The sequence below is a fragment of the Oreochromis niloticus genome, linkage group LG20 (assembly GCF_001858045.2).
Source record: "Oreochromis niloticus isolate F11D_XX linkage group LG20, O_niloticus_UMD_NMBU, whole genome shotgun sequence".
NCBI lineage: Eukaryota > Metazoa > Chordata > Actinopteri > Cichliformes > Cichlidae > Oreochromis > Oreochromis niloticus.
Genome location: NC_031984.2, coordinates 1,398,301 through 1,420,410, shown reverse-complemented (window position 1 = coordinate 1,420,410; position 22,110 = coordinate 1,398,301). Strand labels below are relative to the sequence as shown.

Below are 22,110 nucleotides of genomic sequence, written 5' to 3'. Positions count from 1 at the left end.
GTATAAATAAAATGTATTCAAACTCAACTGAATTGAAAGCTGAAGGCTCTGCTTCCCATTGTATGGAGCAATCACATGTAAACCAGCAGTCTGAGAGCGAAGTGCGCTATTTGTCATACGGCACTGTAAGGTCATTAGGATAAGAGGGGGCCTGATTATTCAGGACCCACAGAGTCACTTGGAGTGATTATTTTTCCTGGTTAAATGATGATCTTCTAAATTAGTGAGATGCCATTTCCTGTGCAGCTTTTTCCAAGACTCCTTTTATTTGTCGTGCAATGTTTGAATGAAACCTGTGATCTATATGCAAACCCATTGCCAGTTGACGGTAATAGACAGGGTGCGGCAGGAGTACAGCTGGGAACACATTTGTATGGAAAATATTCTGATTTGCATTGAAAATCTTTGTTCTAACTCACAAAGGTGAAAGTGTTTCGGTCCATGGGTCAAAAGGTGTAATGAAATCAGCTCGTTGGAAAAACATCAGTAACCAAAGCTGAGTTCCAAGAAAAATTTAAAGTGTTTAGAAATAGGTTTCAATCAGCTGTGACTGTTTTGAATAGTTTTTGATATGCAAAACACATAAAATTTGAAAAGCAGAATATCTTCCTTATATGGTGCAACTAAAACTACTATAAATGAAAAGTTACGTAAACCTGTCTCAGCTGATCTTGACATGATGCAAATTACTGCAAGAACAAAGCAGCACCACAGGAAACCAGAATATTTAATCAGAAATAAAATTAGGAAAAACACTCACAATGAGCTGCCCGGATCCATCCCATTCCTCAACATACTCCTGGTTAAATGAAGCAGTCTATCACTCTATCACTATCACTCTATCACTCTAGTGATAGAGTTCACATTTTTGAATGATCAAACAATCCAGTCTTTAAGTCTGACGTCACTGGTCGTGTCTGGGCTCAAACTCCGCTGCAGGTCCATAAATCAAACGATCACTGCGGCATCACTGAGAGTTGAAAAACTGTTGAAATTCTTTCATCTGTAATAAAATGATCAGCATTCTGCTCTACCAGGTGTAACAATTGAGTTTAACATCCAGGCATCCATGAAAACGGAATTTATGACATTTAACGGCGTTAGAAATTAGCAGGAAGTTAGCTCCCTAGCTTCCATCTAAATACAATATAGCATGTCCTGACTGCGGGGTTTTGGAAACAAATTCAAACGTACAGCTCTGCTATCACTTCCAACATAAATGAAGACAGAAAACTAAACAGCAGTGACGTTTGTAGGGTTACTGAAGTTTGGCTAGCTGGTATATAATGATGTGATACATGATCGCTAGCTACACAGCTATGTTGGTAATTTGGTAATTTTTTATTTCAACATGTGAACAATATACAGGTACATTTAGAAAAGAAAATAAGAGAGAGAGAAAAAAATACTATACAAAATACATACAAAAAAAAACCCCATTCTGATTAATTTACATGTTGAAAGGGAGTGGGAAGAAGTAAACACTTATTTAATCCCACCCCGTTGCCATAAATTATCAGTTAATATTTAGTCAGCTTCCTTACTGATATAATTTGTAATAGAAATAGTGAACAGATTTCTGATATACTTTATACTATAATATTACAGCATAAATTTTTTTTTTCTTTTTTTAAATAGAGACATTCACTTAAATTCAATATTTTCATTTTCTTTATAGTTCGAGAAGATCATATTTTTATAACTCTTTTTGAGCAGTTTTATGTGTGGACATTGCTTTAATTCCATATTCAGACTGTTCCATAGTTTCACCCCATGAACAGAAACACAAAAGCATAACATAAACACGCTAACTATTTTCCACTCGATAAAAGTTAACGTGAGTGTTCTCGGTGGTCAGGAACAAATGTAATCGCATGGCAGGATGCTGTAAACGGACCAAACTTCAGCCAGGAGAACAACTGAGATAATCCATCCACAATACGAGGTTAGTCATTAACATACTGCTGCATGGGCTGTGCTGTAGTTACATCGTAAGGGTTTAAAAACTGTGCTTAAATAAATGATCAGCGGTGATAAAAGCCGAGGGAGATCAACAGTGATCACTGACTGTTTTTAGGAGCTTTTTGAGATTAAATAGAAGAAAATACAAAACATTAAACATGTTAACAACACAAAGGCCAAACGCAGACTACTTTAGGCCCGGAAGCAGGATTCATCACGTCATCACTTAAAGACCGGATCAGAACAAAAAACAGGTTGAAAAGATGAATGGTCATAGACAGGGTCCAGCTGGGAAAAGATTTGTATGGAAAATATTCTGATTTGCATAGAAAATCTCCTCATGTCTCACTGGTTAGAGACCACAGAGGAGACAGTGTTTGGGACTGTGGCTCAAAATGTGAGATGAAATTTATTCATGAGGATCAGTACCTAAAGCTCAGTTTCAAACGACACTGGAAGAGTTTAGAAAGAGGTTTCCATCAAACTGAACTGTGTGAAGGACTGTTGAAGGGATTTTTGAGAAACACAACATGCCACTGTACAGCAGCTACACCATCATGCAAATGATTTTACCCACAGGGCAGGGCCTGTCATAAACACCCAAATCATCATACAGGAAACCTGAAGCTGAAAAAGGCTTTACACCTGTGTTTGAGTGTTTTGTGAAAAAGGCGGCTGTAGCTCAGGTGGTAGAGCAGGTCACCTGATGCTAACCCTCATGCTAAGATGCTAACCCCAAGTTGCTCTCTGACGTGGATGAATGATGGACAGAGCATAAAAAAGTGCTTGTGTGAGTGACGCAAGTTGTATAAAGTGCTACATTTGAAAGGAGCCACATTTGTGGAATGTGGTGTTGTGGACCTAAAATGGTGACATCATATGAAGGCAGGTTTAACCAATAAAATAAAGCACAACTCAAGTTTAGTATGGAAAATGTGAAACTAAGGCCATGAGGCATGTATACTATTGGCTGAGAAATAGGCAAGGAATACGGACACTCCTGGGTCATTTTAGTTCAATGGCAGTTATCTGACAAAGTCAAAGGGGAAGACAGCACTTATAAATACACAGAAGGGTAATGGGCAGATAGGATACACCTGGAAAACACAGCTGAACAGAATTATAGAAGATGAGAAAGAAAAGTAGAGATAAATATAAGGCATGTGCCTCGAATGTCTACTGGGCAGTGACCACTTGTAATTGTTTTTAGACTGTGAGGACAAACTTTGTTGGATTTGTTGGTACCACTTTACAATAATTCAATTCAATTTTATTTATACAGCGCCAAATCAAAACAACAGTCGCCTCAAGGCAATTTATATTGTAAAGTAGATCGTACAATAATAGATACAAAGAAAAACCCAACAATCATATGACCCCCTATGAGCAAGCACTTTGGCGACAGTGGGAAGGAAAAACTCCCTTTTAACAGGAAGAAACCTCCAGCAGAACCAGGCTCAGGGAGGGGCGGGGCCATCTGCTGCGACCGGCTGGGGTGAGAGAAGGAAGGCAGGATAAAGACATGACTCCTCTTTTAGATGGCTAATAAATAGTTTATAGATATGTTATTAATTAATCTGTAAATGCTTTATAAACCATTAATAATGTTTACAAAAGTTACAAAAGCTCTGTCGCCTTTTGTATTTTAGCCTCATCTGATGGACAATCAGCAAACCCTGATCACATGACCTCAGGGACCTGCTGGGAGTTTATGGATGTAAAAGTTCACTGATATATGTTGGTGTGACATGGGAGTACTTGGAGGACTTGGTCAGAAACTTTGCAACAGCGTTCTGAACAACTTGCAGATGCTCCAAGGAGGCTTTACATAAACAAGTGAACAAAGAATTACAATAATCCAGACAAGATGAAACAAATGCATGAATGACAATGTCCAATTCAGAGGGTGATACAACAGGACTCAGCTTAGCAATGTTTCTCAAGTGATAAATACAGGAGCAGACCAGAGATTTAACATGAGCGTCCAAAGTCAGAGCTGAGTCAAAAGTTACACCAAGGTTCCTGATAGAAGGTTGGGAAAATGTAGCAGTGGACCATAAAATTTTCCATAAAGGAGATATATAACTGAATATCATCTGCATAGCAGTGATAAGAAATGTCCTTAAAAATGCTCATTAAGTGCTATAGAAGGAGTAAATACAACAAAAACAATAAAGGCCCTATAACTTGTGGCACACCGTAGGCAAGAAAAGTAGAAGAGGATCTGAACTTAGAGGTAATCACAGAAAAGGGTCGTTCACAGAAACAAGATTCAAACCGCTCCAAAGCAGACCCTGATATACCCACCCAGTGTTTCGGCCTATCTAGCAGAATGTTATGGTCCACAGTATCAAATTACATCTAGAGTTTGTATATTAAACATTTTAGACCAAGTTAATACCTTGTAAGCACACTAAGCATTTGTAAACATATTTTTAGCTTATAATATTGTACTTTATCAATGCATTAAATATATCCACAACTATCAATTGGAGCTTTGTTGTAAAGTGTAAAACATGTCACCATTTATTAATGACTAATAAACGTGTAAATGCCAAAAGAGAGTCTTAAATGTAAAACGTCACCATTTATTACACTTGGGCCTAAATTACAATCAGTGCTTGAAATAACATATAACTACTGTTAATCTACTGGGTTAATGCTGTTTCTTGCGTTAATGACATACTTTGCATTATAGTTGCTACATGTATTGGTCTTTCTTCACTACGAAAATCATTTTCATGCTATGGTGACAAACAGGGCATCTAAGCTTCTTCTTTAGCAGGTGTTTCTTCTGCAGCCACTTAATGGGCCTCAGTGTCTTATATTTGGTTTGTTTTCCTTCTATTTGGGTGCACAATCTCATTCCCAAAGACATTCTGGTGGAAAAAATTAGTAATTTATTTTATCACCTCAAAACACCCTAAAATACTCCACGGGAATCTAGTGGAAATTGTTTCAGCCTTAAAAAACTTCATAAACTATTTAAAACAGGCCCTATAGTCAAGGTTTCCACCCTTATAAACAGCACATTCGTACAGTGACTGAAACTAACACCATTGAATGAACGATGGCCTGTGAGCTCAGTTCATTATTCATTAATATGCAAATTCTCATGACCATTGATCAACAACCACTGATCAATGGCCATGAGTACCATTCAGGGAGAGTTGGGGAATGGCTGCAATCATAGCACTGTTGAGCACACACCAAAGAAAAGCAGTCGATAGTCTCATGTTAGAAGGCACTGAGCTTGAACAATGACTTTCATATTAACGGCTGGTTAATTATGTAACTGACTAACTACATCAGTACTACACTGCCTGAGTCTGTCTAAGGCCTCAGGTTTGTACAGCTTGTTGTACTTGTTAGGCGTCCCATCACACTTCTCTGCAGTTCTGATAGTTGGGTAACTTCCCTCCTTTCTGCCTCTAGTTTTCGTCTCCACTGAGGATTCTGTTCTTTGATCATCTCATATTCAAGGATCACTGTTGCTGTGTAGATCAGCTGGCTGTTTGCAGTGATGGTCGCAGAAGGGATTTTATTGGTGTGAGCTCAAATATAGGACTTTGTAGGAATGCTTGAACGTTCTTCATATTGAATTAGAAAATACAAGAACCTTTTAAATGTGCCTGTTTCAAATGATAGATTAAAGATAAAAGCCTGAAATTTTCTCTGTTTCTCAATGGTTGATACTTTTGTTTCTGTAATGCTCATATTTCACAAAAGCAAGAATATATATAAAACTTGTTATTGTCATGGTCTATGTGCAGGGAGGCAGGAAAGGACCGAAACGCAGGAGCAAACTTAAACTCAAAAGGCAGCTTTATTGCTGTACACTAGGAGAAACTAAACTTGAATACACAAAATAAACTTGGGATGGCTTGGCAGGCAGAACACAGACGTGTATGAGTGAGATCGCGACACTGACAAAGAGAAACATTAAATACACTGAGGGATAATGAGGGAAATGAGAGACATGGGGAGGACACAGACCTTCAAAGTAAAACAGGAAACAGACCAACTGAACATGAAAACTTAACAGAGACTGGGGGGAGACAGAACATAGAGGCCTGAAACGCAGGACAGAAAGGCACAAAGAAAGCCCAGCATGAAACACAGGAAGTCATATAACAAAACCTAAGAACTAAAACCATAACAGCCATGATCGAAGGTAATAATAATAACTGTATTGATCAAAAAAGCACAAAGGATTCAGAACATAAACCATAATATAAAATACAAAAGACTCAAAAATACTGGGTCACCAGGACTCAGAATCATAACAGCTATATTTGCTCATTTCAGCTTGAAACTTTTATTAATGTATGTTCAAACAGGCGACTTTGCTTTTAAATAATGTTTTAAAATAGTATATATTGAAATCTATTTGATATATTAGGCTAAAAATCATTATGAATCTTTCAGTTTTCTACCATAAAACTTTTATGCAAATTTGAGACGTCAAGCAGAAGGCTTGGGTAGCTTGACATGATATAACCAGTGTGCTTTGTAATAATGTAGTATACCTTTTACTGACTGCCAGATTTTTATATTTTATTGATCTGTCATCTTGTCATTTTTGTTTTAATTCTGTCTGTTTGATTTTCACTTGTAAGTATCTTTAGTTTGGTCAGAGGACTTTATAAAGTCTGCCTTTAAATGTACTTTTATTGCAAAATGTGCTCATCTCTTAACTCCTGATGGTGATTAAAGAACAGTTACACTGATTTACTGCACCATCTTGTGGTATAAAGCTGTATCTCTGAGGTGTGTGTTCCTTTTCTTTCTTTTCTGCCTCAGAACAAGGATTTTCTCCTCAGCACTGCAGGGTCCTGATTACGCTTCCATGCTCTTCAGTCCACACAGTGCAGTCCAGAAACAGCAAACTACTATCTATCTACCTAACTCTACCTACTATCGCTTGTATCTTCCCTACTGAGTGTTATGTTTCCATCCACTGAGCTGATGTGAACTGCATGTTCTTGGGGTTTGATTTTGACCCAGCTGTAGCAGTGGCTAGGTGCTGTCCATTTGAAAGAGCCAGGAGCCTTACTTTATATGGCACACCCATGTTTGTGTCTGTAGAAACCCTGGTTGTATTTAAATATGTGGAGGTGAGGCAGAGGTGTAACAGTGTGGAGGTCTGATCAGGGTGAAGATTCTGTTTTCTAAACAGGGGTCTTGTAGTCGCTTTCTGAAAGTCTGCACTGCCTCAGCATGCAAGTGAAGCGTGAGACCACAGCAAAGGACATTGTGGTTACCTCAGTGTGTGAAGAGGACTCTCCATTTACATGTACAAATTGGAGTCTATTAGATAGATATGATACAAACCACTGCAGTGCAGTACCTGTAATACCTACAGCATGTTCTAATCGCTCTAATAGGATATTATGGTCAACAGTATCGAACGCTGCACTGAGGTCTAGCAGGACAAGCACAGAGATGAGTCCACTGTCAGAGGCCATAAGAAGATCATTTGTAACCTTCACTAAAGCTGTTTCTGTGCTGTGCTGAGCTCTGAAACCTGACTGAAACTCTTCAAATAAGCCATTCCTCTGCAGATGATCTGTTAGCTGTTTGACAACTACTCTTTCAAGGATGTTTGATATGAAAGGAAGGTTGGAGATTGGCCTGTAATTAGCTAAGACTGCTGGGTCTAGAGATGCTTTTTAAGTAAAGGTTTAACTACAGCCAGCTTGAAGGCCTGTGGTACATAGCTGATTATTAGAGATAGGTTGATCATATTTAAGATCGAAGAATTAATTAATGGCAGGACTTCTTTGAGCAGTTTTGTAGGAATGGGGTCTAAAAGACACGTTGATGGTTTGGAGGAAGTAATTATTGAAGTTAACTCAGAAAGATCAATTGGAGAAAAAGAGTCTAACTTAACATCGATGGTACTAAAAGTAGCTGTAGATAATATTACATCTGTGGGATGATTATTGGTAATTTTTTCTCTAATGATAAAAATTTTATTTGTGAAGAAGTTCATGAAGTCATTACTAGTTAACGTTAAAGGGATGGTTGGCTCAGTAGAGCTCTGACTGTTTGTCAGCCTGGCTACAGTGCTGAAGAGAAACCTGGGGTTGTTCTTATTTTCTTCAATCAGTGACGAATAGTAAGATGTTCTGGCTTTGCGGAGGGCTTTCTTATAAAGCAGCAAACTATTTCTCCAGGCTAAATGATGATCCTCTAAATTTGTGATACGCCATTTCCTCTCCAGCTTACGAGTTATCTGCTTTAGGCTACGTGTTTGAGAATTATACCACGGAGTCAGGGACTTCTGATTTGAGGCCTTAGTTTTCACAGGAGCTACAGTATCCAGAGTCGTACGTAGTGAGGAGGTAAAATTATTAACAAGATAATCGACCTCTGTTGGAGTAGCGTTCAGATAGCTGCTCTGCTCTATGTTGGTACAGGGCATTGAAGATGATAACAGTGGGTGGATTATATTCTTAAACTTAGTTACAGCACTTTCAGAAAGACATCTACTGTGATAAAGTCTACTCTCCACTGTTGTGTAATCAATTATTGTAAATGTAAATGTTATCAGGAAATGATCAGACAGCAGAGGGTTTTCAGGAAACACTGTTAAATGTTCAGTTTCTATGCCATATGTTAAAACAAGATCTAGAGTGTGATTAAAGTGGTGGGTGGGTTCTTTTACATTTTGAGAGAAGCCAATTGAGTCTAATAACAGATTAAATGCCATGTTGAGGCTGTCATTTTTAGCATCTACATGGATGTTAAAATCACCCACAATAATGATTTTATCTGAGCTGAGCACTAAATCAGATAAAAAGTCTGAGAAATCAGAGAGAAACTCTGTGTAAGGCCCAGGTGGACGATAGATGATAACAAGTAAGACTGGTTTCTGAGTTTTACAGCTGGGGTGGACGAGGCTAAGCATCAGGCTTTCAAATGAATTAAAAGTCTGTCTGGGTCTTTCGTTGATTAATAGGCTGGTGTGAAAAATTGCTGCCACACCGCCCCCTCGGCCGGTGCTTCGAGGTTTCTGGTAGTTAGAATGACTCGGGGGTGTTGATTCATTTAAACTAACATACTCATCCTGCTGCAACCAGGTTTCTGTAAGGCAGAGTAAATCGATTTGTTGATCAATTATTAAGTCATGTACTAACAGAGACTTGGAGGAGAGAGACCTAATATTTAATAATCCACATTTCACTGTTTTACTCTTTGGTTCAGATGTGGATACTGTATTGTTCTTTCTTTGTGATTTTTTATGTTTAAGTTGTTTATTGCTGGTTTTTAGTTTGTTTTTTGTCTGTTTGGGAGCTGACACAGTCTCAATGGAGATGGGTTTTTGGGGGGGTAGCAGGAGGAGAGAAGCTGCAGAGAGGCGTGTAAGACTGCAACTCTGCTTCCTGGTCCCAACTCTGGATAGTCATATTTTGGGGGGTTTAATAAATTGGTCCATATTTCTAGAAATGAGAGCTGCTCCATCCAAAGTGGGATGGATGCCGTCTCTCCTAACAAGACCAGGTTTCCTCCAGAAGGTTTGCCAATTATCTATGAAGCCCACATCGTTTCTGGGACACCGCTCAGACAGCCAGCAATTTAAGGAGAACATGCGGCTAAACATGTCACTCCTGGTCTGATTGGGGAGGGGACCAGAGAAAACTACAGAGTCCCACATTGTTTTGGCAAAGTTACACACCGATTCAATATTGATTTTAGTGACCTCCGATTGGCGTAACCGGGTGTCATTACTGCCGACGTGAATTATGATTTTACTGTATTTACGTTAGTAGTAATATACCTACAGCTTTTTTGCTTAATTTAACTGTTTTAGGAGCATTTTGCTTTTTTCTTTAGGGCTCTGAAACACACAGAGGCTAATAGTTTTTAAACAGAAAGTTTTTTCCACCTTCTAAAAACACATATTCACACACAGAGGCTAATAGTTTCAAACAGAATACCACAAACAGCAGGCATTCCTTTAGAAATAAACAGGGATTCTGCAACAGTTAGCCCCCCTACAGTCAGCAGAAGAGGACATCCTTATCAAGAGCATCTCAATTGTACTGCCATAGTTTTCAATACAAACAGTCTCCTTTATCTTATGGCAGAGGTCCGGCGGTGCCAGGTCCATCGGAGCCACCATTACACTTTCACCTTTTATCATGCCATTACACTTTGTACCGACCATCCTCCAAACATGGCATCACTGTTTTGTTTACACCTTTTATCTCTACATCTCAGAGGTCACCTGAAACAAGCCCCACCTATATAAAAGGTCATAATCAGTCACCCTGTATTTTCCCTCACTACATTACATCGGTCATTGAGAGCATAACACTTCGTTCATCAGCACGGACAACAACCCTAAGAGCGTTCTTTTTAACATGGACAGCGTATATGGTAGGTAAACAAGACTATTAACGGATTCTTAAATTTATACAGCTGTATATCAAAAATATTCAAACTGTTTTCTCTTCTAAACAAAAGCCTGATTTTTAGGAACTTGGTACACATGGACACCCCAAGCGGGACTTACACAAGGTTTGTATTTCTTCTCACACAAAACAGATTGTGCCTCACTGTTTAGAAGCAATCTTACCTGTTTCACACATAGTAACATTTAAATGTGTATTTCTCATTCTTTCTACAGGATCACAAAGCTATATAGGGCAAACAACACCTCTAAAAAACACAAGGTAAATATAGTGTTACACATGTTTTAAATATGTGTGCGTGTGTGTTCTGTTTAAACTTTGTATTAACAGTGCTTATCCCCCGGGTACAGGATCAATAAGTTGTCCAGAAAAACCTACAGAAGCGGAGGAAATAAGACCAAGCCTTACGTTAGGTATGTATACATGTCTCTATACATGACACTCAATTTAAAGGAAAAAAGGTTTTAAATATTTACAAACGTTCTAATACATCAGGGCCGAGACAGAGTACACAGCGTGTCAAGAAGCGGGGCCATCCGGAATAACACAGAACAAAGTGTGAGTATAGGCATAAATAAATCAAAAGAGCCAAACACATCCTGTTTTGAAATGATACACCATATATATTTCTAACACCCGTCTATCTCCACAGCGATCACACAACCCCTTACCACTACGGACCCCTTGAAGATCCCTTGACGTTTTTGGAATATTTACGTGATATTGAACTCCCAGAACAACAAGAAAAACCACAACCTTTGGGCAACATCGGAGAATCGGAAGAATTCTTCATCACCGGACCGCACACACCAGCGAGTGAGTGTCTGCCTAGTGATTTCAACGATGTTTTCGAGTACAGTCTATCAGATTTCAACATAAATGACATACCCGCCACACCAAAATGTCTCAGAAACAACAGCGATTCAGACATAGGTTTTGAAGAAGGAGGCATAATAGACTCACAAATATCGCAGGCATATGATGCATACTTAAATGCAGCAAAACCCTCTACATTTGAACAGAGCCATAGTGCCTCAAAAAATGATATATTATCTTTGATCGAAGCTAAACTTAGTCAACATCGACGAGAAATAGAGGCTAAACTTAACCAGCAACAACAAGCAATACAGCTGAACTTGCAAGAAATACTAGCTAAAGTTAACCAAGATCGAGAAGCAGCACAGGCCAACTTGCAAGAAATAGCACGGGTTCTAACAAGTAGCCACCAGGTAATAAACGAGACCTCAGGTTTATTACGTCTCATTAATACCACCATTCTAAATAGGTGACTTTTAAAATCCACATCATGGACCCACCCTGTAAATTATTCAAGCACAATGATGGTACCTCCGCTAGGGCTAAATGGTTCGACTTTGAGGCTTTTAATCAGGCGGCTGCGCAATTAGTAACCAATTGTCAAGTTTTGCATGCAACACTTAGTAGTCTCGATGCAACCCGCAGTGGTGTGTCTAATGAGCGTCCTCGTCCAACTCATTCTGAACCTATTGCTGATGATGTAACCGAAACACAGACGGAGTTTCCTGTAACCCCGAATGTTACTGTTGTTACTCAGGATACCGATGAATGTGTTATTACTGAGCCTTCTTTCACCCATGCTTATCAGGGGGCTGATGCTACTGTATCTGTTGCTGCTGCTGCTGCTGTTGCTGACGCATCACCACACAGCCCCTCAAACAATGGAAATTCCTCAAGTGTTAACCATACACAAACACATGCTGCTGTAGTTGAGCCCATTGTTCAGTCTGGGTCTGGCAGTCACAGCCAGCTTAGCATCAGAGAGATACCTAATTTCAATGCACGAGAGTTGCGTGAGCGCCTTGATTTTAGGGACATAAGTCTTGATGATCCAGAACAAGTGCCAGAAAGAGTTAGAAGCTGCCTAGCTAATGTGATAGATAGAGCAGTGGCTGGATCTCAGCAGGGTTGTGTTCTAAATGTGGTCCTGCGTGGGCCCTCGTTGGCTTCTGATGTTCAAGCTGTTTTAAATCCTGATGATCAGTATGACCCTGACCTGTTTCTCGACCAAATAGCACAAGTTATGCAAAGTAACGACGAATCTATCGGTGATGATGAATTAGAGTTTATTGTCACAGTTGCACAAAACAGTAGCGGTGGCGGGGCTCGCTTAAAACTGGCAAACATCCCTTATGATGAGATTCTCTCAAAGAAGGGTAAACATCTGTATACACCAAACAATACGCACAACAATTTGTGCTTCTCCCTGTGCATAGCACATTCATTAAACCCAACAGCCCCAGAGCATGAAAAATATGCTACTGCTAAACAGTTACATGCTCAAGTTGGTCTATGCGACACACAGACAGTATCATTCTCTGATGTCTGCAAATTTGAGAAACATCTAAACATTAAGATAGTGATCTATTATCACGCAGCAGGGCGTAAACGTCTGCATACTTTTTTCACACATGATGAGCCAAATCCAAACACTGTAATGCTGTACCTACACAATGAACACTATCACCTGATTGAAAAGCCCACAGCTTTTCTAGGGGCAGCCTATGTGTGTAATTTTTGTTACAATACATATGATTCACCGCTCTATCACAGCTGTAAACATAGATGCAACGTATGTTTCACACTCTGTCACCACCACAGAGGGCCCACCGTGAAATGCAGTGACTGTAACCGCATCTGCAAATCACAACACTGTTACCAACAACACAAATTACCAGAAATAAAACACAACATGGTCCCATGTGACAATATGAAGCATTGCATGAGCTGTGGTGTCACATATAAAAAATCAAAGAAATCACCACACAGATGTGTCCAGCCTAAATGCGAGCACTGCCGCGAGCCTAAATTAGCCGGGGACTCTGAGCATCAGTGTTTCATACAGCCTGTTGAACAACAGAAGCCTTGTGATAAATATATTTTATATGATTTTGAGACACGGTATCACAACGGTAAACATGAGGCCAACTTTGTGTGTGCGTCTGATCTGAAGGGTAACAAGTTCACATATAATACATTAAAATGTGTGGCTGCGTTTGTGCAGCATTACAGACGCCCGAGGTTTCGTGGGTACACATTCATAGCCCATAATGCCTCAGGCTTTGACAACTATATACTTCTGGAGTACATGGTCAAGCAATGTATAACACCTACCGTCACAATGAGAGGGAGCCGTGTGATTTTGATGCATGACAAGGAGTATGACCAGCGGTGGATTGATTCGTTCAGCTTTTTCCCATGGGTCTTGCCAAAATACCCTCTGCTTTAGGTTTTCAAGACCTGCAGAAGGGCCATTTCCCACATAGATTCAACACTAGGGATAATGAGTATTATGTCGGTCCATACCCGGATCCCTCCTTCTATGGTTATGAGCGCATGTCTGAAAGTGGTAAGGCGAGCTTCATGGAATGGTACCAGACCGCCTCACAGAACACCTTTGATTTTCAGGTTGAACTCAGACGCTACTGCGTTAACGATGTTGATGTCCTGCGTAAAGCATGTACCATATATCGTGACACTCTGTTGGGTTGTACACAAGTTGATCCATTCATGCACACCACCCTGGCTGCATTCAGTATGGGTGTGTATAAAACACTGTTTCTGCCTAGAGACACGCTCGCTCTCACGTATGATGGTGCATACGTTGAGCAGAATAAGACGTTTTCAAACGTCTCTATTGAATGGCTTCAATATGTGTCCCACACCACCAACACAGTGATAAAACACGCTCTCAGAGGAGGCGAACAGAGGGTTGGTCCGTATTTTCTGGATGGTTTTGACCCCGCAGATCACACGGCTTACGAATTTGCAGGATGTTTTCACCACGGATGTGTTAAATGCTACCCCGAGAGTGAAGTAAATCCTGTCAGCAAAGCGTCCTACGGACTGCTGCACCGTATGTTTTGTGACAAAGTGGATGCACTGAAATCACAATACAGTTTGAGCGTTGTTGTGATGTGGGAGTGTGAATGGGCTGCCTTGAAGCAGACAGACCCTGCAGTTGTGGCTTTCATGCATACATACAGAAAGCCAGAACGCCTGAACCCCGAGACGCCCTTTTTGGCGGTCGCACAAATGCTATAAAACTGTACCACAAGGTAGCGTGTGATGAAAAAATATTTTACTACGACTTCACCAGTCTCTATCCCACGGTGCAATCTAAAAAAGATTATCCTGTAGGACACCCTCAAATCATTTACAGCAACTTTGACAAGCTAGAAAATTATTTCGGCTTTGTTAAATGCACAGTACTGCCACCAAGAGGGCTTTTTCACCCCGTCCTTCCCTACAGGTGCCATGGCAAACTGATGTTTCCACTCTGCAGCATGTGCGCTGAAGACCAGAACCAGCACACTGCATGCGGGCACAGTGACAGTGAACGGGTGTTGAAAGGCACATGGGCCTCATTTGAGCTTGAAAAAGCTGTTGAGAAAGGATACAAGCTTGTTTCTATTGATGAGGTGTGGCATTTCCCCAACAAGACCGACACATTGTTTAAAGACTATGTGAAAGCCTTCCTAAAACTTAAACAGGAGGCCTCGGGGTATCCAGAACATGTGAAAACCCCTGAAGAACAGCAAAAGTACATAGCCGAGTATTATGAAAAGGAGGGAATAATGCTGGATCCGTCCAAAATATGTGTAAATAAAGCTGTTCGAAACTGCAACAAGCTGTTGCTAAACTCATTATGGGGTCGTTTCAGTATGAGGTCAAACATGGCGTCGTCTGAGCTCATCACAGATCCGTCCAGGTTTAGTCAGCTAATGTTCAGCGACCAGTACGACGTGCGGCAGTTTTGTTTCATCTCTGACGACGTCGCCATGGTGCAGTGGCGCCACGCCGATGGTAGAGCATCCCGCGTCAAGGACGTTAATGTCTTTGTGGGTGCCATGACCACTGCACACGCCAGACTCATGTTGTATGACTTGTTAGACAGCTTGCAACAGCGCGTGCTGTATTGTGATACAGACAGCGTCATTTTCACAGCACGCCCTGGCGACTGGATGCCTCCTCTAGGCCCTTTTCTGGGTGATCTCACCAGTGAATTAGCTTCTGGAGAGGGCGGTGTGGAGGATCACATAGTAGAATTTGTTTCCGGTGGGCCAAAATGCTACGCGTATCACACATCGCTGGGCAAAACCCAGGTCAAATGTAAAGGTGTAACACTGAACGCACAAAACTCCAAAGTTGTCACCCACGAATCCTTGAAAGGTTTAGTCCACAAGTTTGTATCCAATCAGGTTTCAGATGCACACCTAGTGGCTGTGTCTGATAATATCAAACGCGATAAAAAGAAGCTTCATTTGAAGAATGTATCCGTTGTGAAGAAGCTTAAAGTTGTCTACAACAAGCGCCGTGTGCTCCCAGACTACACAACCCTGCCTTATGGATTTTAAATTAGATCAGGGGTTTGACGCTAGGTTGCAGCACCCGTTCAGCATGGTGGTCAGCGGTCCCAGTAACTGCGGCAAGACTTTTTTTGTCAAAAATGTCATTGAAAATGCATCCGGGATTATTTCGCACAACATTGATAACATTGTGTATATATACTCATGTTGGCAGCCTTTATATGACCAGCTTCTTAAGATAAGAGACATAAACTTTGTTAATGGTATACCCGAATCTCTGGCTGATGACACCCTTCTGCCTATAGACAAGAACAATTTGTTAACTAGAAAAATTTGCATTTCCTGCGAAAATGCAGTGTGGATGCTTTAAAGCTGAAGCTTTCTGCTGAAACTAGCTGAAAAAGCTGAAAAGTTGCAGAAATTGTAAAAACTTTGCAGAAGCAAAGGAACTTTGCTAAAATGTAGTAACTTAGCAGAACTGCAATATCTTAGAGGAAACATAATACTTGGCAGAAATACAATAGCATAGCAGAACTCAGCAGAAACATTGTAACTTACCAGAAACACGATAACTTCTCAAAAATACAAGAATTTAGGAGAAATAGTATAAGATAACAGAAAGAATATATTTAGCCAAACATTCTTAAACATTACAGAAATACTATGATTTAGAGAAACAGTACAGCATAGCAAAAATGCTGTAATTTGACAGAAATACTACATTTGGCAGAAATACTATGTTTCAGCACAAATACACTGGTTTAGCACAAATATTTTAACATAGCAGAAATACAATTATATAGCAGAAATGCTATATTTAGAAAGAAAAATATAATATAGTAGAAATACTATGATTTAGCAGAAATACTGTAATCAGCACATATACTGTAACATGACATAAATTCCTCCACTTAGTAGTAATACTATAACATAACACAAATGTTATGATTTGGCACAAAAACCATAATTTGGCAAAATACTATGATTTAGCAGAAATACTATGATTGAGCAGAAGTACTAAGATGTAGTAAAAGTACTATGATTTAAGAGAAATACAATTATGGAGGAGTAATACTTTAAAATGGGAGAAATATTGATACACACACACATACACAGAGCCTAAAGGGAACAGTATTTGTGCCATGGAGTGTTAAGAAGAAACTGAGGTCCATATTAGAAAAGCTGGTAAAGAGTTTTCAGAATTGTAATAAATGATGAATATGAATTAGTGGTCTGTGATAGTGTATTAATTTGTAGGGCAAAAAAGATGTTGACCAAGGTGGACTTGAACCCACAACCTTTGGGTTGCAGACCCGTGTCATTACCAGCTGCGCCACTGGGAAAAACAGTGAGCTCTTGGGAAACAGGGTGATGAGCAGTCAGAATTAGATCGCGGTGAGAGGCGAAGAATGCCATTTTTTGGAGTTACAAAACGTCATGTAACTCAAAAGCTAGGTGGACTAGAAGCATACTTCTTGTACTGAGTGAATCAGCGGACTTTGGTGTACTTTGACTGCGATTTTCATTGCTCTTTGTACATCCGACGCAGAGATATGACGAGAGAAGAAAGGGCAGACCTCAGATATGATTGGCTGGCTGGGAAGCCGTGCAGGCCCTGATATGTAAATTTGAATGTCTCAGTCCTCACAGAGGATTAGCTGCCTGGGGACCTGGCAGAAATATATAGTAATAGTATGATTAAGCATAAATACTACATTTAGCAGAAATACTGTATTAAGCACAAATCCTATAAAAAGCAAAAATACTATATTAAGCACAAATCCTATAAAAAGCAGAAATACTATACTATGATTTGGTAGAAAAACTATAATTAATCAGAAATACTATATTTGGCAGAAATACTATATTTAGCACAAATCTTGTAAAATAGCAGAAATAGTATGATTCAGCACAATAGTAATAACTTAAACAGAAAAATTGGAAAAGCAAAATGGACAGCTGAAAAAATGCTAATCATGCTAAGGATCCTTCAAATGTACTTGTTAAATGAAAAAAAAAAACTCAGCAAAAAAAAGTATAACAGTCACACAATCACAAATATGGACACCTATGGAAACACACATGTACAGAGAGACACACAGGATCAAATTCAGTCAACCAGTCTAAATATATTGAATTTGAATCTTACAATGAGATCATCCCATAAAAAGGCTTGCTTTCTCTCTCTCTCTCTCTCTCTCTCTCTCTCTCTGTCACACACACACACACACACACACACACACACACACACACACACACACACACACACAGAGGAGAGAGAAGAAACTTTCTAGGTCAGTGAAGCAGCCTGGGAGCTGCTGAATTTGAATCCACCAATCAGAGAGGCTGTGTACTTTTTCCCGCCAAAACAGGTGCAGCCGTTTTTACGTATTTGTGCCAAAACATAGTGTTTCTGCCATATTGTGGTACTACTACATTACAACATGAATACGGATTAAAGATGAAAGAAACTGGCAACAAATTCCTCCACTACAAACCAGTCTGATACCACTTCTTTGCAGTGTTCACGTTTACTAAGGCACTACCCAAAAGGCGCCACAAGAGGGCACTCCAACACAAGAGATGACCTATGTACACTGATGCACTTAGTAACAGTCAGCCTCCTTGAATTGGCAGAAATACTGTGATTTAGTAGTAATACTATAACATAACAGATATACTGTGATGTTGCAGACATAGTATGTTTTTGCACTACTCATTTGTAGTGAAAAAAATTAGCAATATAAATTACAGGTCTGTGAAAGTGTATAAATTTGTAGTGAAAAATTTTTTTTAACCAAGGTGGGATTGAACCCCCGACCTTTGAGCTGCAGAGCCGTGTCATTACTGATTGCGCCACCTGGAAAGGGTGCGGGCGGCTGAAAAACAAAGACATCAGCAATCAGAAATAAAAGCGATTTCTGTTGAAAACACCTGCAAAAGCTGGGATTTGTGCTGAAAAGGGGTGAAAAAAATGAAAATTTTGCTGAAAAGGGTGAAGAAGCTAAAGTATACCAAATCAAAGTATTTGTGCCAAAACATAGTATTTCTGCCATATTGTGGTATTTGTGCCACAAAAGTTACCACATTACAACTTGAATACGGATTAAAGATGAAAGAAACTGGCAACAAATTCCTCCACTACAAACCAGTCTGATACCACTTCTTTGCAGTGTTCACGTTTACTAAGGCACTACCCAAAAGGCGCCACAAGAGGGCACTCCAACACAAGAGATGACCTATGTACACTGATGCACTTAGTAACAGTCAGCCTCCTTGAATTGGCAGAAATACTGTGATTTAGTAGTAATACTATAACATAACAGATATACTGTGATGTTGCAGACATAGTATGTTTTTGCACTACTCATTTGTAGTGAAAAAAATTAGCAATATAAATTACAGGTCTGTGAAAGTGTATAAATTTGTAGTGAAAAATTTTTTTTAACCAAGGTGGGATTGAACCCCCGACCTTTGAGCTGCAGAGCCGTGTCATTACTGATTGCGCCACCTGGAAAGGGTGTGGGCGGCTGAAAAACAAAGACATCAGCAATCAGAAATAAAAGCGATTTCTGTTGAAAACACCTGCAAAAGCTGGGATTTGTGCTGAAAAGGGGTGAAAAAAATGAAAATTTTGCTGAAAAGGGGTGAAGAAGCTAAAGTATACCAAATCAAAGTATTTGTGCCAAAACATAGTATTTCTGCCATATTGTGGTATTTGTGCCACAAAAGTTACCACATTACAACTTGAATACGGATTAAAGATGAAAGAAACTGGCAACAAATTCCTCCACTACAAACCAGTCTGATACCACTTCTTTGCAGTGTTCACGTTTACTAAGGCACTACCCAAAAGGCGCCACAAGAGGGCACTCCAACACAAGAGATGACCTATGTACACTGATGCACTTAGTAACAGTCAGCCTCCTTGAATTGGCAGAAATACTGTGATTTAGTAGTAATACTATAACATAACAGATATACTGTGATGTTGCAGACATAGTATGTTTTTGCACTACTCATTTGTAGTGAAAAAAATTAGCAATATAAATTACAGGTCTGTGAAAGTGTATAAATTTGTAGTGAAAAAAAAATGTTGACCAAGGTGGGATTGAACCCCCGACCTTTGAGCTGCAGAGCCGTGTCATTACTGATTGTGCCACCTGGAAAGAGGGTGGGCAGATGAAAAACAAAGACATCAGCAATCAGAAATAAAAGAGATTTCTGTTGAAAACACCTGAAAAAGCTGGGATTTGTGCTGAAAAGGGGTGAAAAAACTCAATTCTGCTGAAACGGGGTGAAGAAGAGGTGTTGGACTGTTGAGAAGAGTTAAATAAGTTGAACAGATATGTTTGGGTACAGATACTATGATTTGGTAATAATACTGCGTTTTAGCACAACTCCTGAGATTTGATTGAAATAATATGATTTAGAAGAAATATTATGACTTGGTACAAATACAATGTTTTGGCACAAATACCATGATATGGCAAAAATACTATGATTTAGCAGAAATACTATGATTGAGCAGAAGTACTAAGATGTAGTAAAAGTACTTTGATTTAACAGAAATGCAATTATGGAGGAGTAATACTTTAAAATGGGAAAAATATTGATACACACACAGATACACAGAGCCTAAAGGGAACAGTATTTGTGCCATGGAGTGTTAAGAAGAATCTGAGGTCCATATTAGAAAAGCTGCTAAAATCATAAAACTTTGCAGAATTGTAATAAATGATGAATATGAATTACTTGTCTGTGATAGTGTATTAATTTCTAGGGAAAAAAAAATGTTGACCAAGGTGGAATTGAACCCGTGATCTTTAGGCTGCCGACCAGCGTCATTACCAACTGTGCCACTGGGAAAGAGAGCAGGGGTTTGGAAAACGGGGAGATGAACTGTCAGATTTAGATCGCGGTGAGAGGCGTAAAACGCCGATTTTTGGAGTTACAAAACGTCATGTAACTCCAAAACTAGGTGGGATAGAAGCACAATTCTTGTACTGGGTGAATCAGCAGACTTTGCTGAACTTTCATTGCGATTTTCATTGCTCCTTTTACCTCCGTCACGGAGATATGATGAGAGAAGAAACGGCTTCATTTTCAGAGTTTGAAAAGTGAGAGGAGGACAGATTTCCACCCCTCAAACAAACGTAATTTATGGCTTAACAGTAAGATGACTGTAAAAACTGCTCTATGATTTACATGAAATACTTTGATTTAGAAGAAATTCTATGATCTAGCAAAAAGCACTACAGCATAGCAGAAGTTATATCACTGAGCAGATTTACTAGGATTTAGCACAAACACTATGATTTGGCTCAAAAATCTTTATTTTGCAGTTATATTATGATTTGGCAGAAATACTATGAGCAGTAATAATATAACAGTACATAATACTGTTATTTTGTGGAAATACAATGCTTTATCACAAATACCATGATATGGCAAAAATACTATGATTCAGCAGAAATACTATGATTGAGCAGAAGTACTAAGATGTAGTAAAAGTACTTTGATTTAACAGAAATGCAATTATGGAGGAGTAATACTTTAAAATGGGAAAAATATTGATACACACACACACAGAGAGAGCCTAAAGGGAACAGTATTTGTGCCATGGAGTGTTAAGAAGAATCTGAGGTCCATATTAGAAAAGCTGCTAAAATCATAAAACTTTGCAGAATTGTAATAAATGATGAATATGAATTACTTGTCTGTGATAGTGTATTAATTTCTAGGGAAAAAAAAAATGTTGACCAAGGTGGAATTGAACCCGTGATCTTTAGGCTGCCGACCGGCGTCATTACCAACTGTGCCACTGGGAAAGAGAGCAGGGGTTTGGAAAACGGGGAGATGAACTGTCAGATTTAGATCGCGGTGAGAGGCGAAAAGCGCCGATTTTTGGAGTTACAAAACGTCATGTAACTCCAAAACTAGGTGGGATAGAAGCATAATTCTTGTACTGGGTGAATCAGCGTACTTTGGTGTACTTTGACTGTGATTTGCATTGCTCTTTGTACATCTGTCGCTGAGATATGACGAGAGAAGAAAGGGCAGACCTCAGATATGATTGGCTGGCTGGGAAGCCGTGCAGGCCCTGATATGTAAATTTTATATGTATCAGTCCTCACAGAGGATTAGCTGGATGGGGACCTGGCAGAAATTTATACAAATAGTATGATTAAGCATAAATACTACATTTAGTAGAAATACTATGTTTTAGCACAAATACTATAAAATGGCAGAAATACTATAATTAAGCAGAAATACTATATTTGGCAGAAACACTATATTTAGTACAAATCTTATGAAATAGCAGAAATAGTATGATTTAGCAGAAATGCTGTATTTAGCACAAATACTGAAAAGCAGCAGAA

General features: G+C 39.4%; 1 protein-coding gene and 1 long non-coding RNA gene across 3 annotated transcripts in view; one reads left to right on the top strand and one right to left on the bottom strand.

The window, feature by feature from the left end:
• LOC102081877 (L-rhamnose-binding lectin CSL2) overlaps window positions 1-22,110 on the bottom strand; it is a 69,736-nt gene that overhangs the window by 18,889 nt on the left and 28,737 nt on the right. The gene's annotated exons all lie outside the window — the stretch shown is intronic.
• LOC109196216 (uncharacterized) lies at window positions 9,841-11,325 on the top strand. 2 transcript variants are annotated; one of them, XR_003215479.1, is made up of 6 exons: window positions 9,841-10,347; window positions 10,435-10,488; window positions 10,598-10,643; window positions 10,733-10,795; window positions 10,878-10,940; window positions 11,035-11,325. It is a non-coding gene; the product is annotated as an uncharacterized LOC109196216 (long non-coding RNA). The 2 variants fall into 2 exon arrangements; XR_002057718.2 differs by having other exon boundaries at window positions 9,841-10,488.